The following is a 15,530-nucleotide window of genomic DNA, read 5'->3' on the forward strand; positions in this document are numbered from 1 at the left end:
TTTGTAATGAATCCTTTAATGGAATAGTTAAGAGATAAAATTTAATTGGATTTTGAAAATTAAATTACTAATTAGTACATTTCTTTGCTTTAAATTTATTACAACTATAAAAAATCCATGCATTTAATGAATTTTGTTTCTGCTTTTCAAACCAATAATGCTTTGTTTAGTTTTTACTCGTAGCCAATATGGCAAAATAATAGTTTTATGTACGTCAAGGGTTAATCCCCCGGAACACTTTATGCGCTTGTGTCGTTCTCACTGTACTCTTAACAATAAAATTGAGTAATCATAAAAAGTGTCTTATGGACAACAAACTGAACTGAATCTCTTACCTTGTAAAGACCAAACGACGAAAATTTGCCAACAGTTTAGCTCCAGACATATGCCTTAGATAAACGTATTCGCAGCTTCACTCCGCTATATTTACAGCAGATTTATTTTTGTTTGAAATGTTTTTTTTATACTTTGTACAAGAATAAAAAGTGGTAGACATGTAAATTGCGGGAAACGAGAATGAGCATCATTTAACATTGAATTAACGACGAAACGGTGTACACATGCTGGTCAAACAAACAGTTTTAAATCTATAAAAATTGAGAAAAGTGCGTAAAAATTAGAAGAAAAAAATTTAGATAAAAAAAAAAATAAAATAATGAATGTGTTGAAAAGAAAGAAATTTTCTTTTGCAAAATAAAGTGAATAAAGTTGGGAACAAAAATCACAGCATACTTTTAGGTGTTATTATTTTTATTTACTATTTTATATTTTGCTTAAAAAGAGGAATGCATATAAAAGAAAAAAGTGTTGAAGTGAAGCAAACAAATAAAAGTGGAAACTAAAGAAAAAGATTTCAAGAAATACTCTATGAAACCTTGAAAAAAGTAAAAACACATACATACATATGTATATGTAGGTAGATATGTATGTATGGATTTATTTACACACACGTTCTAAACATACTCACACTCTTACGAACACAACACCAAAACAAAACATTTCATGGTGTAACTTAAACTTATTTATATATGAACTGTGTACTTATGTATGTATGTATGTCTGTATGTAGTACGTAGTTTTGTGTATATAAACACAAGTGCAAGCAAGCATGCAGCTGCAAACATACACACACAGATACGTGCGTTTATATGTATGTATAGATGTGTGTATGTATTCGTGACGGTATTAGGTCTTCAGTGTCATCATGTACTATAAGTTTCTAAAAGTAACATCATCTTGTTGTGACTTGTAATTCATAAGTATTTCTAACTTTACTACTTTTGTGCGTTTGTTATTTTCAACCAAAAACAAAATATGTACATATTTTATTCAAACATACATTTGTATGTTTATACTCGAATGTATGTATGTATGATTGTATATTGTATAGCACACAATTTTCAAATATATAAACATGTAGCAAACAACATGTTTCTTTTGCTTCCACTGCTGATATTCAAAAAGAAAAACTCACTCATGTATACATACAACATTCTGCGATTATAAATATGTATGTGTATTAGGGTCGCTCCCAATTAATTCTATTGTATCAAACTCAAATTAAACTACTTCATACATTCATACCTCTTTCTAATTGTATTTCAGATATTTCCAATTATAATTCAGAAGTTTTTAATTTAATTAGAAATCTGAAATACTATATTTCGTGTTCAACCATACTTTCTAATTCTATTTCAAAAAATTATAATTGAATTTCAGAATATTCCAATTATATTACAGAAGTGTCCATTTGTTTTTCAGAAATTTCTTATATTAGAAAGTACATTTTATTAGAAAATTCTGAAATACATTTGAATATTTTAATAAAATATTTTTATTATTTCTTTATTTTTAACGCAATAATTGGAATATTCTGAAATACAATTAGAAAATACTCAAATATAATTGGATATTTCGAAATACATATAATCAAAAATTTTTAAAATTACAACAATTATTAAACATTTTCCGAAAAACTCGTAAAAATCTAATATTTTTGTCATTCGGTATGAAAAAACTAGCAAAATTTTTATTTTAGTTGAGAACACCATCACCATTTATTGGTTTTATACAAATACAGCCGGTCTAATGTTTTTATATATACATACGTAATATGTATGATTGTATACATTTGTGTTGCTATTGCCAGTATGTTCATATGTACTGGCAATATGAGTTCATATAGTACGAGTACTTGGTAATATATCCATCCATGTTCAAACAACATATGTTTTAACACGACTACAACAATAACAACAACAAAAACTAAAATATCAACAGAAAACAGAAGCAGCAACAATCAAAGAACCACACATAAATTTCAGCAAATTTTTAGTTATTACAAAGAATTATTTCATTTTCTTAATTATTTCCTCTTTTAATACAATATACTATTTTCTAATACTTTCAATTTTTGTGAATTGTGCCATTTTGGAATTAAGTGAAGAAAAGGCAACCAAATTTCAGGGACTACAAGTACATGAAAGTATAAAAAAGACAATAAGTTTGCATTGCTACTTCTCTCATGTCATAATATTGATGATTGGAGATCCTTCTTGAAAACAGTGTATTCTGTTTGAATCACAGCTTTTGTTTACAAATGCGGGTTTATTTCTTTACATAATTGCGCTTTTTTCGATAAGCTTACGCTGTGTGTATTTTTTTCCACTCCATTACGTGATAAAAGGCCAAACCAAAAAGGCCCGCGTGTCCCAGTTTTGCCCAAAGTCATGCACTTTTTTTATTGGCCCCCAAAGATTTGGGGCCTTGGTGTAATTTTTGCAAAAAAGTGATAATTTTCTCAGTCAAACTGTTTAGAATTTTGATTTACTCTCTCAGGCAAAGTTGTAACCCTTGTCATAAAGAACAAAAATTATGAATATTTAAAATCAAAAAAACTTCACCTTCAAGATCAAAATCGCAAAAAAACTTTAAAAAATTCAAAATTCCGAACTGTTTGCAAGATATGAGTCTGATAATATGAATACTTTTTTGCGTGTTGCACTGTGTTATTTGCTAATCTGAACGTAGTGTACCACACAAAAAATACACTTTCGAGAGTTTCAAACACATTAAAAGCAATAATTTCTTAGTTGATTTGAAAAAGGTTTGAAGAAGTAGAATGGATCCATTCAATAACACATCATGGCTATCTAAATATGTACAAAAATGGTAAAATTTTTCAATTCTATGGAGATTTTATTTAAATTTTTAAGTAAAATTATAAATTTTGTTAGACGTTTCTCCACATAATTAATGATAACTCAAAAGGGGTTTATCCGATATTATTAAAATAAACTTAGAAAAATTTAAATTTACATAACCTTTAATCCGTTTATATACTCGATTTCCTATTAAATCTTAACTTTTCTTTTTGAGTTATCAATAATTATGGGGAGAAACGACAAAAAAAAATTATTATTAAAATGTTTTTTAAAAAAAACCTCACCATAAAATTTTAAATTTGGACCACATTTGTACTACTGGAACCCCAATATATCAAAAGTGGTTTAAAAATCTTTTAAAATTTTTTAGATTTTGTTGCCTTATACGATACACATAAAGCTTATTACCTTGACATTTTTCTTATTCAACAACCTGGCCCATAGGCCATAATCGGTTATAAATTTCTACTTAATATTTATATTTTTTAGTTTTGCTCCATTTTAATATAATTGGTAATTTTTTTCCTAATTTGATACAATATTTTAAATTCGATTTATTATCCCTGAAGTATACTTCATATTATTCTTGAGAATACTTGTTATGATTCATCAATATTACGTATACGCCTTGGTTCATGCAGAAAATAGAACCGTAACTGTTGAAACACAAGCTTATGGATTTTAATGTGGGTTCAGAGAAAATGCAAATTTAATGTAGCGCTGCGGATTTTATTTTTCACCAGTCCGCAAGCTTGTGTTTTTCTATACTAACTTAGAAATGGTTAAAAGGTAACGCTAACGCTAAATTGTATTAATTCGGTTACGATATTTTACCATCAACTGTATTTGCTATTATTTTGCTAAAAGTAACTTCAATAAAACTAACAAGTATTTAAAATAATAGTTGGTATTTTATTACATTTTAACTTCTATAGAAAAATGCGTACAATTATTTATAGAATAACGATAATTGCAGTTATTTTGGTAGCGGTTTTCTATCGGTAAAGATAATTGCAGTTGTTTGCTTAACGGGAGTCGAGCTGAATGCATATTTTAGGGGTAACGGCAGCTTAGTGCTAACGTTAGCCAACCTTGTTTTACTATAAATGTAATAATGAATATTGAAAACATTCGGTATGTCAAAAATACTTTCTTCACGTTTATTGTTTGCTTTAATTGTATTTATTACGGTCGGTATTCAAAATTAGTTTTATACAATTCAAAACAATTTATTTTCATACGTACATATATATTGATTTGAATTGTATAAATACCGAATTATTCGGCTGTGCCGAGCTATACTCGGCTTCACCAAATTATACTTAAAAATAGTTTTTTAGTTTTTTTAAAAAAAGTTTTTTCCAATTTTTTTTTTAATTTTTTATTTTTAAAAAATTTTTTTTGGGGAAAAATAATTTCTGACAAAAAAATTAAAAACATATTTTTCCGATTTTCACCCCTTGTAGGGTCCAACTACTGTACCGATTTTCTTGATTTTAAATAGAAATCGAGCCGGAAGAATTCCCGATATATTGATGTATGAATCACGTATGTAAGTTATTTGGGGGCCACGGAAAGTTGATTTCAATATAGTGGCGGACAGACGGACATGGCAATATCGACTTCGCTATCTATAACGATCCAGAATATATATACTTTGTGGGGTCGCCAGTTGACAAAAAAGGCTAAAAACCGGTTATTCGAATCCGGTTTTTGATAGAAAAAACCGAAAACAGGTTTTTAAAAATTATGCTTTTTCGAATTATTCGAAAACCGGTTTTTAGAATATGTCGAATATTTGACAACTCTAACAACAACATAAGGTACACCCAGTAGAAAATAAATTCTCAATTATACAATTTTTGAAACGTCAAACAAAAGAAAATATAAAAAAATATGGAAAAATCAAAGTTTGACGTTATAGGGCTAAATATTGAAAACTCTTCCAAATGAGTCATGTATCATGGTATAATATAATAATTTTAAATACCGACCGTAAACAAAAAAAAAATCATTTGTGTTATAATCCGGACGATGAAATTGTAATATAATACATGAGTGTTTGACAAGTTTTAATATTCAGTAATGAAGTCTGAAAATACCTTAAAAAGTATTTGGAAAAAATATATATATTTTGTACTTCAAAGATTGCTAATTTTATAAATTTGATCACAATTTCTGAAAAAATAAGCATTTTTTAAATTTAATGTTCGAAAATATTCTCTTAACCTTCCATTAAATCATTTAGCACGAGTACTTCAATCGTATTTAATTCATTCCTTTGTGAATTCATACTTTATGCTATTAATTCCTTATTGAATAATTCAAATATTCTGCAATTCAAATCCATTATCAAATACCTTAAAATAATTTATTGAACAACAACAAAATAAACAATCTATTAGAAAATATGATTTTGAAAATTTTTTTCAATTCATTTTGTAAACAAATTGAATAAAAAAAGTGTTTTAATTCAACTAGATTTGAATTAACAAAAATTTAATAATTGAATTGTGGAATAAATGAATGAATTTAATTTAAATAAAATCTTTTGAATGAAGCTATATAATTACACTCATATGTATGTATTTATAAACAATTTTTAAAATTGACAACAAAATTTTCATACAAATTTTGAATTATACCTGCAAAATCTAATGCTTAAAGTACTGAACGAATTAATTCCTCTTAATGTCTGTCCTCAATATTGTTGGTACAAAAAATATATATGTATATAAGTACGAGGTATAAAGTCATCTTTAGGTATTCAGTTGTAAAAGTTTATTTACTGTACCACACAAGTGTTTGTATACTATGTGTAAATGTAGATGTGTGTTTGTAAGAGAAATGTTTGCACAACAAACCAACAACATCACCAGGTTTTTAGTGGGCACTTTGTTGTGTCGTCTTCTTTACCGTCTATTTTATTTTCTTTTTACATTTTTTGTATATTGTTTTAAATGCTATTACTTAACACAACTATATACATACATACAAGCAAACATATCTACACACCTAGGATATATACAGATATATGTTTAGATGTTTGTATATATGTTTTATTTACACTTTTATGTACATATGTGTGTATGTAGGAAGAAGAGTACCGTCGTAATGCTAAACATGTGTATAGTACTTATTACGGTACAACAGTACGTATGAGCATTACAAGAGATCGTCTTGTTGTTGTTTTTTTTTAGTTCAATTCAACGTAGTGGCATTTTAGGCTTCGTTAATAAACCTTCTTCAGGTATGAGAATGTGTGTGCAAGTGTACGACGAGCTCAGAGAAATTGTACCATTTCCTCTTTGTTGTTTATTTGACTTAAATATTTTCTTTAGACAATTTTTTCACTTAAATTTGACAGTTTTGCTTCTATTTCATAAACGAAACTTGTTTGTTGGACACCAACCAAACGTTTTAACAATTTATAAAATAAAGAAAAGAGAAAAATGAAACATAAAACCAACAAAGGTCATTAATATTTTAGTGCAATCAATGAGGTTTTATTTTATTTTGTTTTATGTATTTATTTTTTTTTCCAACATATTTCAATGGCTACGCCCATTGAATTAAACCAAGTGTTTGTTTGTTTGTATGGTTACTTTTTATAACATTTCAAAAGTATAAATATTGTTATCAATATTCCAGGAACATGTTGCTATTGTTAGCCTTGTTTCTTTTGTTTATTTATAAGGTTGTCCCATGAGGTTGCTACTCTTTTTTTCCCAGAGATGATAGCAACTTAAAAAATATGAAATAACAAAGAATTTATTCCTTCTAAGAATTAAAAAAAAAAATGATTTGTTATTTTGGGCAGGGGGTTTAAATTGAAAAGCACAATGGAAAATATTTTTCACCTGCTAAGTAATATATGGCATTTCAAGGTAGAAGTAAAAGAAATTGAATTGTTGCAGTTTTTAGTTTTAGTTGGAAAAACTCATTCATTGCCTACACTGTGGTTGTTTATGGTTTATTTTTAGCACCGATAAATGTAAAAAGTATTGATTTTAATAATTATTTTTAAGTATTAAAGAATATTTGAAATAAACACAAAAAAAGAAATATCTAGAAAAGCCATGGAATTTATTTAGCTACTACATACTAACACTCGCAAGAAATTGAAACATGATTATTAAATTTAACGACATTTTTAATATTTCACAATAAAAAATGTTATAAAAATATAACTAACAACATGTTTGACGACTAAAAAAGTGTTTGATGAGTTGTCGTATATTGTTATATCAATTACATTCTATCTTTTTTACAATTTCTTCCATTGAAATATATGTAATTTTAAGTCAGAAACTTTCTTATAACATCTACAACATGTTACTTTTGATTTGAGGAGTTTAGACTCATGATAATTGATTTTTTTTGGTCATAAAATCATACTCGGTAAAAATATGTCGTCCGATAGGTTTGATCGTATAACGGTATCTAAAGAGTACTTGTTTTTATAACATGATTATTTAACAATAATATGGTCAGGGTAAATATTTATATGGTTGCGGTAACCATAATATGATATACCATACATAGGTCGTTTCCAAAGAAATCTATGGATGTTTGGGTCTTTTGTGATGTCACAAACAAGTCAGAAAGTCAAAAGAATCCAAATTGGAAAATCATTTGATTGGATTTGATATGAGTTTCAATATTTTATTGATGGAAAACACACATTTCGTTCGGAATGGTTTCAATTCCATAGTTATTATTCCTATTGATTTTGTTTTAGCTTCTTCAGATTCCGTTTGAATTTGTCAATTATATAAAAATATGAGAAAAACAAAAAATTACAAACCATAGAGAAAATATACATAGAGCGGAAACTAGAAAAAAAACTCAAACAAAAAAATTACTCAAACTAGTTACACATACGAGTGTTGTTTTTGTTTTCACATAGTTTTTTTTATTAATACATTCTCCCCACTTAGGTTTTTGACAACTGAGTTAGGTCTTTGACATGCGAGTTACCGCTCTATGTATAGAAAAAAACTCAAACAAAAAAATTACTCAAAATAATCACATGTACGAGTGTTGTTTTTGTTTTCACATAGTTTTGATTGCCACTTAGGTTTTTGACAACTGAGTTGGGTCTTTGACAGAAGAGTTTCCCATCTATGTGTATTTATTTATGTTACAAACTATTATCAATTCCCCTTAGAGAACTGAAAGTGGTTTCATTCCGAAAACAAATGTTCGTTTTACTTTTTCTAAAGAAGAAAAATGCGGAATTAATTCCACTTTCAAGGGGTATGGAATTCTGTGACATGGGGGTATAGGATTATCTTCAATATATTATAATTAAATTAATTTATTTGTCGACCCAATTACCATACCTAAAACATACTGGAAAACTTTTCGCGATTTGAAGCCAAACTGAATAGTTAAAATATGAACGTAATGAAAATATAAATGGAAACTAAAATTAATAATACTACCAATGGGTCCGTTAGGCAATTTAGTTGCGCAAGTCTCTTGTGTTTGTAGATGCGAGAGATAATGTCGGGTTAAGAACAAGAAAATTTTGCATGCTGTTTTGTTGTTGGGCAAGAGACTTGCGCAACTAAATTGCCTAGTGTGAAAGGGGTCTTATGGATGGCAACAGAACTAAAGTTGCGTTGTCAGTTTCCAAATTGATATACAGATGGCAACTGGCAACTATCATTTTCTGTTGCCAAATTGCCAACCAGAAATTTGTGGTTGTACTCTGGCAACACAACTGAAGTTTCCATCCATAATTGACCCATATGATTTGTACAAATAGTATTTTTTTTTATAAAAAAATAAATAAATTACATATGGGTGTAAACCGTATTTAAATTAATAAAAGGTTTATAAAACAAAATTTCCATACAAAATTTGTTTGATAAACCTTAGATAATAGTCGCAACAATTCTTTTTATTGTAAATTTTTCCCTATTTTTTAAATTCCCTAAATTTTTAGCTATTTTTTGATAAAAATATATATTTTTACTGGAATTTTATTTTTATTATTCTTTTAAATACTTTGAATTTAATATTCACCCCTATCGCGAATTAATATTTCACATGAAATATGTTCCCTTTTCCCATTTTTCTTTCATCAACTTTGTTCACGTGAACAAGTTGTGAAATTTTTAGATGGAATTTTGTAAACAATAAACAGCTGTTACGAACAAAAGTAACTATTGTGAATGAAAAGTTCATGGGAATATCACGATAGCAATTTTCCTTTCGAGGAAAATGAATATTTCATGGGAACAGAATTTCACATGTTATTGCCGATAGGGGTAATTGTATGAAGTTTACGAATTAAAAAGTGAAGAGATTATTTTCAAACGCGGTTTTTTCTTTATTAAAATTTGATACATTGCGACTAGTCTCAATTGAAAAAGATTGCTGCTTAATGAGGGTTAATGTTTATGTTTTTAATAATTATTCGTTATGAGCACATTTTAATAAAATAAAAAAAAAAAATTGGAATTGTAATTGTAATATTTTAATAATATTTTAATATTTCTTGTATTCTTTACAGTACTGTATATGTGTTTTCGCACCATATCAACTTAAAAACAGTACCATATCGTGTATTTCCATTACTCTAACAAATTTTCCTAAACTATTTTAAAAGCAGCCGTGTGTAAAATGGCTCACGCTTGGTTAATTAATGTCAACTTCATTTAAAAATAAATTACTATGCACAATTGGTTAATTACACACTGCTATAATTTAGTTTTGTAGTGTGAAAAAATATATAAAATAAATTTATTATGTAGTCGTACTTTAAATGTTGTTTCTCCTTTGTTTTGCTACAATTTATGTAATTTTAATTAAGGACACTTTAATTTGCATTTAGAAGCTGAGTTTCAAATTAATGTAATTTTACATTAAGTGGTTAAATACATATATAATTGAATTAAAAATTAAATGATAAGGCACACATTTAAAATATTGAATAGTCCATTTTTATTTGCTTTCATATGCAATTTTTTGACAATGACAACATTGAATTTTGGTCGTATTCTACAATCGTATTATCTATTTAACAAAATTACTCGTTTTCGTGTTCGACAACGACACTCGTAATAAAGCTAAGTAATTCTGATCTGAAATCGGATTTTGGGCAGAATTCGTTACTGTAAAATATTTAAAAACCAACTAGAAAACATACAGTCCTGTCACACATTTTGTTCGGAATTCCTAACAAATTTAATAGTTACGTTTTAGTTTTGTTTTAATTTTACAAAATTTGTATATTAAAAAGAAAATTCGAGATTTGGTAAAGAAGTTTGTGTAAAAGTAAATTGCTTTATGTAACATGTATCAAAAATATAAACAAAAGACAGTTCTGAAAGATAGAGAGAAATATAAAACTATGACAAGGAAGAAGGCTATTGAAATTAAGTAATGATCCTTGTGATCAATCCTTTGTGATTGTTCTCCATGAATAGTTTTCGCTCAGAAAAGTTTAATATATAGAGAAAACTGCATACAAAATATATTCTATGAAATTCTCTTTTGTCCAACAATTTAATCGTATATTGTGAAAATTGTCGTAATACGCAAACACTTTATTTGTTTCATTTTTAAACAAAAAATTATAAAAACAAATAGTTAACGTTAACAGTTAACGTTAAAGTTTAACAATTACTTTATTCGTACCAAACCATTTACATACACTGAGAAAACAGATTCGTAGTAGCAACCGAATTTCTTGCTAATCGAATGATTCTAAGTCTGCTTTTACACACATCAAGTTTACTTGAAGAAAGTCTCTTCGATTCTCGATTCTCGACTGTTTACACACAGCAAGTCTGTGTTCAATTTTGTATGTCAAAACCTAATAGACGCCATAGTGAAAATGAGAAAATAAAAGAGAATTGAAGAGACTTGCCAGTACAAGCAAGTGTGTACCCCTCTTCTTTCTTCTGCCTCTCTCTCCTATAAACTCAGACTTGCGGCAAGAAAACTTGCCCCAAGGCGAATTTATACAAGGTGGAGTCAGTCAATCAGCTGATTACTCTTTTTTCGCTTGTTTGGTTCTAACATCTGTCAAAGCTTGTTTTTATACTTCAATATCTATATATTTAAAGCTAATTAACAAAATATCTATATTTTGCATAAATAATTAATGTCCTCACTATTCAATTATCTACACTATATTTAGTTTTAATATATATTTGTTTAATTTTTAATTTTTGTTTTTGACATTTGTTGTTTTTTTAGAACTACCACCACCTTGTATGAATTCGCCTTGAATTTCCCTGTGTAAAAGCTGATTAAATCAGTGATGAATTTTACAGTTGCTTAAACCGAAAATCTCGATGTATGCAACCGAATCATTCGATTGGCAAAAACGATTACTGCAACGAATCTGTTTTCTCTGTGTACACACAGTGATGTTTAGACAACATTTCGACTTTGAACAATTTCTGTAGATAACATTCTTTGTAAAAAATTTCTTAACAATTCTTAACTGAAAGCAATAAATAATACTTTGATATTTGTGTACCTCTCTACTCTTAACTCTATAAAACAAACCAAGTAAAAAAATCTATAAAATTTTGCTTTCAAACTAACAGCAAACAGTTTTTCCACATTGACAGTTATGAAATGATCAATCATCCAGTTGCTTTAGTATAAATTGAGAAAGAAAATATTATATAGTTGTGGTTATAGTAAAATTTAGTGTACCAGAAGTAAGTAGAGTATTATGATATTCATTTCTAAAGAAACATAACTGTAGCTGCCAGCTACGGAAACGATTACACTTTTCATTTGACTTCTAACGGTATTTAGTTTAGTTTTCTTTGAATTGATTTGATTTATAAACCGATTAAAAAGTGTTTACTGTTTCCTTTTATAGTAAAACTATCATTCATTTCAAGATGACATATGAAAATATGTTTTTTTTTTGTGTAACGTTACTCGACAAAAAATACTCTAGATACCTATGGCAACAGTATGATATAGTTAAGCTTCTTAACAGCATTGCTAGCTGGCTTGCTTATATACAGATGTATGTTTTTGAATTTAGTAAACTATAAGTAGAGTAAGGCAATTTATACCTTGCAACAAACAAAAGTACTTTAGATAACTATACATCTGTTTGATTAAATAAAATTGGGTATACTTCTGCTAATAAAAAATCATATCAAATAGGTATTTAAACATCAAATTATTAACATTTCAGTTAACATTTCGAGAAAACATTTGTATACAACATTTTGTATCAATAGAAATTGTTTACAATTGAAATATTGGCTAAACAATACTGTATACCACGGCTTTTATAGTTTTTTTTTTCTCTAAACCAGACTTTACTACCATAAATCTACAAAATATTATTTATCATTTGAATATAATCAAAATGTCAATAATCGCCTGTCACCTGCAATACATAGCAGTAGTCAAATAATGATTTATATATGTATAATATAATTGGGGTATTCACACGGTGTGCTAGCAAGTATATTGTCATAAAGTACAAAGAAAAAAGTCCTAAAATAATAAGACCATTCATGATGTGTTTATTGTTTTGTCATAACGAAACAGCGTAAATCTAAGCCGAAATCTAAATCTAAAAATTTTTTATTAATAAATTAAAAAAAAAACTTTTTTAAAAATTAAAAAAAAATAATAAATTTTGTTTACCTAAAAATATTAAAAATGTTTATTTAAAAGTATAATTTGGGTACATAAGATTCGGCGCAGTCGAATATAGCTCTATTACTTGTTTCACTTGCACACTAAATTTTGAGGGTTGCTCACAGCAGTCATATTTTTTCGTGTTACTATTTTATGACATACGACTTTACGACTACCGTGTAAATACCCTAAATATATAAATTACTCTTTAATGTCGTAAAAAACAAAGTTATTTGACGTAACATATTCCTCAACATTAAAATAAAAACAGTTAAAATTTTAAATAAGCCAACAAATAATTCAACTTCTACAGATACGAGAAATAATTAAACTTGCTAGTGGAAATCATTATTCCTCATTATTGCAAGTCTAGCAAATATGTAATATTTTTCTTCTAATTTTTTAAATAAATATTAGTGTTTATTGTGTTAAACTTTTATGATATTAGTAAATTTGTCAAAATTGTTTATTATTTCGTACCCTCAATAAAGCAATAGTGTATAAGCATACACACTGATTCTATATGTGGTCAAAATTTGGTGGAATTCTACTTTCACAAAGTGGGTCAAAAGATCAATTGAAATATTACTTTTGTTCTAGATGTCTACTAACACAAACATTTTAAATGATTTCGAAATGGCAAAAAAATTATACACTATTGTTATATTTTGTCTTTTCACAGAATTACATGCTTTAACATTAAGATAAAACATTGTTTGTGTTAGTGTTGAAGTAGAAGGAAGAGTTGTATTTTATTTTATTATCCTAAAATTCGTATATTGCCTTTGTTTAATTTTCTTTTTTTTATTGCTCAGAATAATTTTAAATTGTTTCTTTAATTTAATCACAAAACTCGACGTATACATAGTTTTTATGACATCAAAACATTTATCTTGTAGTTTATGTAGATTTACAAAAACTATTTGCAATTTTACTCAATTGCATTAAATCACATTGTATTGTATTGTAAAATTCCCTCGTTTGCAGGGTAGTTTGCTATGATGAGTGAATACCACTACTATATACATATGGGAGATTTCATGTCAAGTCAACCAACTTTTGAAATCTATTTCTTCCGATCGGGTTGAAATTTGCACCAAATGTTATTTGATAGCAAAATATTATATTTTGACCCAGCAGTAGTTTTTCTCATCCATGTAACTTATTACCTGTTGTTCGTAGCAAAATGTGTCCCAAATAGTAGATAGCTATTTCTTCAATCAAAAAAAAAAAAATTAAAATTTTTGAAATTTTTTTTCCGAAATCAAAAATATTGGATATCATCTTTGACTTGCATTTTCGATTTTTTTTGGCAAAATCATAAACTTTGTTGACTCAGGCGAATCTGATCCGGATCCACAATATTTTTTCAAAATGGATTTTTTTAATTTGTTTTTGCTCAAAATAAAGCTTAGGTATTTTCCTTGAAGACATTTTTGGTCACTTAGTGGGATGCGAGTGGGATATCTATCAAAATAAATATTTTGTAACTTAAGACATACAATTTTTGAATTTTTTTTTGGCAAAATTTAAAAATTTTTTTTTTGCTCAAAATAAATGTTATAACACAAAAATTGTATGTCTTGAGTATGTCGAAAGATTGAAGAAATAGCTAATAATAAGTTATATGGATGAAAAAAAAAAACACCTGCTTGGTCAAAATGTCAAATTTTGACCCCTCTAACTCGAAAGTTTTCCACTGAAATTGTGTCTGAATACCTATAGAACTAACCTTGGTGCAAATTTCATCCCGATTTCAAAAGTAGGTTCACTTGTCATGGAAAGCCCCATATGTTTGTATAAATTGTACTGGCATGTTTTTCCATCTAAAAGATTCAAATAAACTATTTTGATTATCAGTACAGAACAGAAGGGGCTGAAGTTTGGTTATGCCTCTAATAAACTTACATAGATGCATATAGTATGTTTGTATTCTTTTGATGTTTTTGTTTGTGTGACGAAGAAACAATCAAGTGAATTAGTAGTTTGGATATCAAGTCATAACATCAAACAATCAAATCATCATGGTTTTCATATAAAATATATGTACATATGTAGGTATGTTTGCATGTTTTAAAGGATAATAGTTGATAGCGCTGCTGACGTTACATACATACATCATTAATACATTGGTTTATATTCATATATACATTAATTAGGGTGGCCCCGTTTGTTGAGAGGAACAATAAGGTGTCGTTGTTCCCAATTAAAATGAAAGTTTAACTGGCTTGAGGAGATCATTTCTCAAAATGTTTGTCATAAAAACCTTAAAAAATTACGGTTTTATTATTTAATCCAGTTCATTAAATACTGACGTCAGGACAAACATTTTGAAAAACGGTATCTTAGTTGGGAACATCCACAAGCAATTGGAGCAATCCTAATGTATATGGATAAGAGCTTCGAATTCATAAATTCAAGTTAAGCTTAATTCACTAAAATTCAAATTCGCAATTTAAAAATATCGGTCATTCATTCCATAAATCCATTCACAACATCTAATTCTTTAGTTTCATTCAAAGGTTTTTATATTTAAATATAATTCATTCAGCGTTTGACCCACAAGAATGCCTCAAGGCATGTATTACAAAACACCAATTCAGAATTGCATTCTGACTTTTGGTTTTTTATTCTGTCAGCTGTTTAGTGATTGATGTCATAATTTTAGTACGTGAAATTTTGTGTGTGATTTTTTTTTTTAAATCAAAGTTTTACTAACTTTTAGTTGTC

The 15,530-nt window shown here is 27.7% G+C and overlaps 1 protein-coding gene across 1 annotated transcript in view; it reads left to right on the plus strand.

The window, feature by feature from the left end:
- Positions 1–375: 375 nt before the first annotated feature.
- LOC135954278 (uncharacterized) overlaps positions 376–15,530 on the plus strand; it is a 47,652-nt gene continuing 32,497 nt past the window's right edge. Inside the window, exon 1 of the mRNA XM_065504381.1 lies at positions 376–605. The gene's annotated coding sequence lies outside the window, so the exon portion shown is untranslated. The remainder of the gene's footprint in view (positions 606–15,530) is intronic.

This window comes from Calliphora vicina, chromosome 3, assembly GCF_958450345.1.
Source record: "Calliphora vicina chromosome 3, idCalVici1.1, whole genome shotgun sequence".
NCBI classification, from domain to species: domain Eukaryota; kingdom Metazoa; phylum Arthropoda; class Insecta; order Diptera; family Calliphoridae; genus Calliphora; species Calliphora vicina.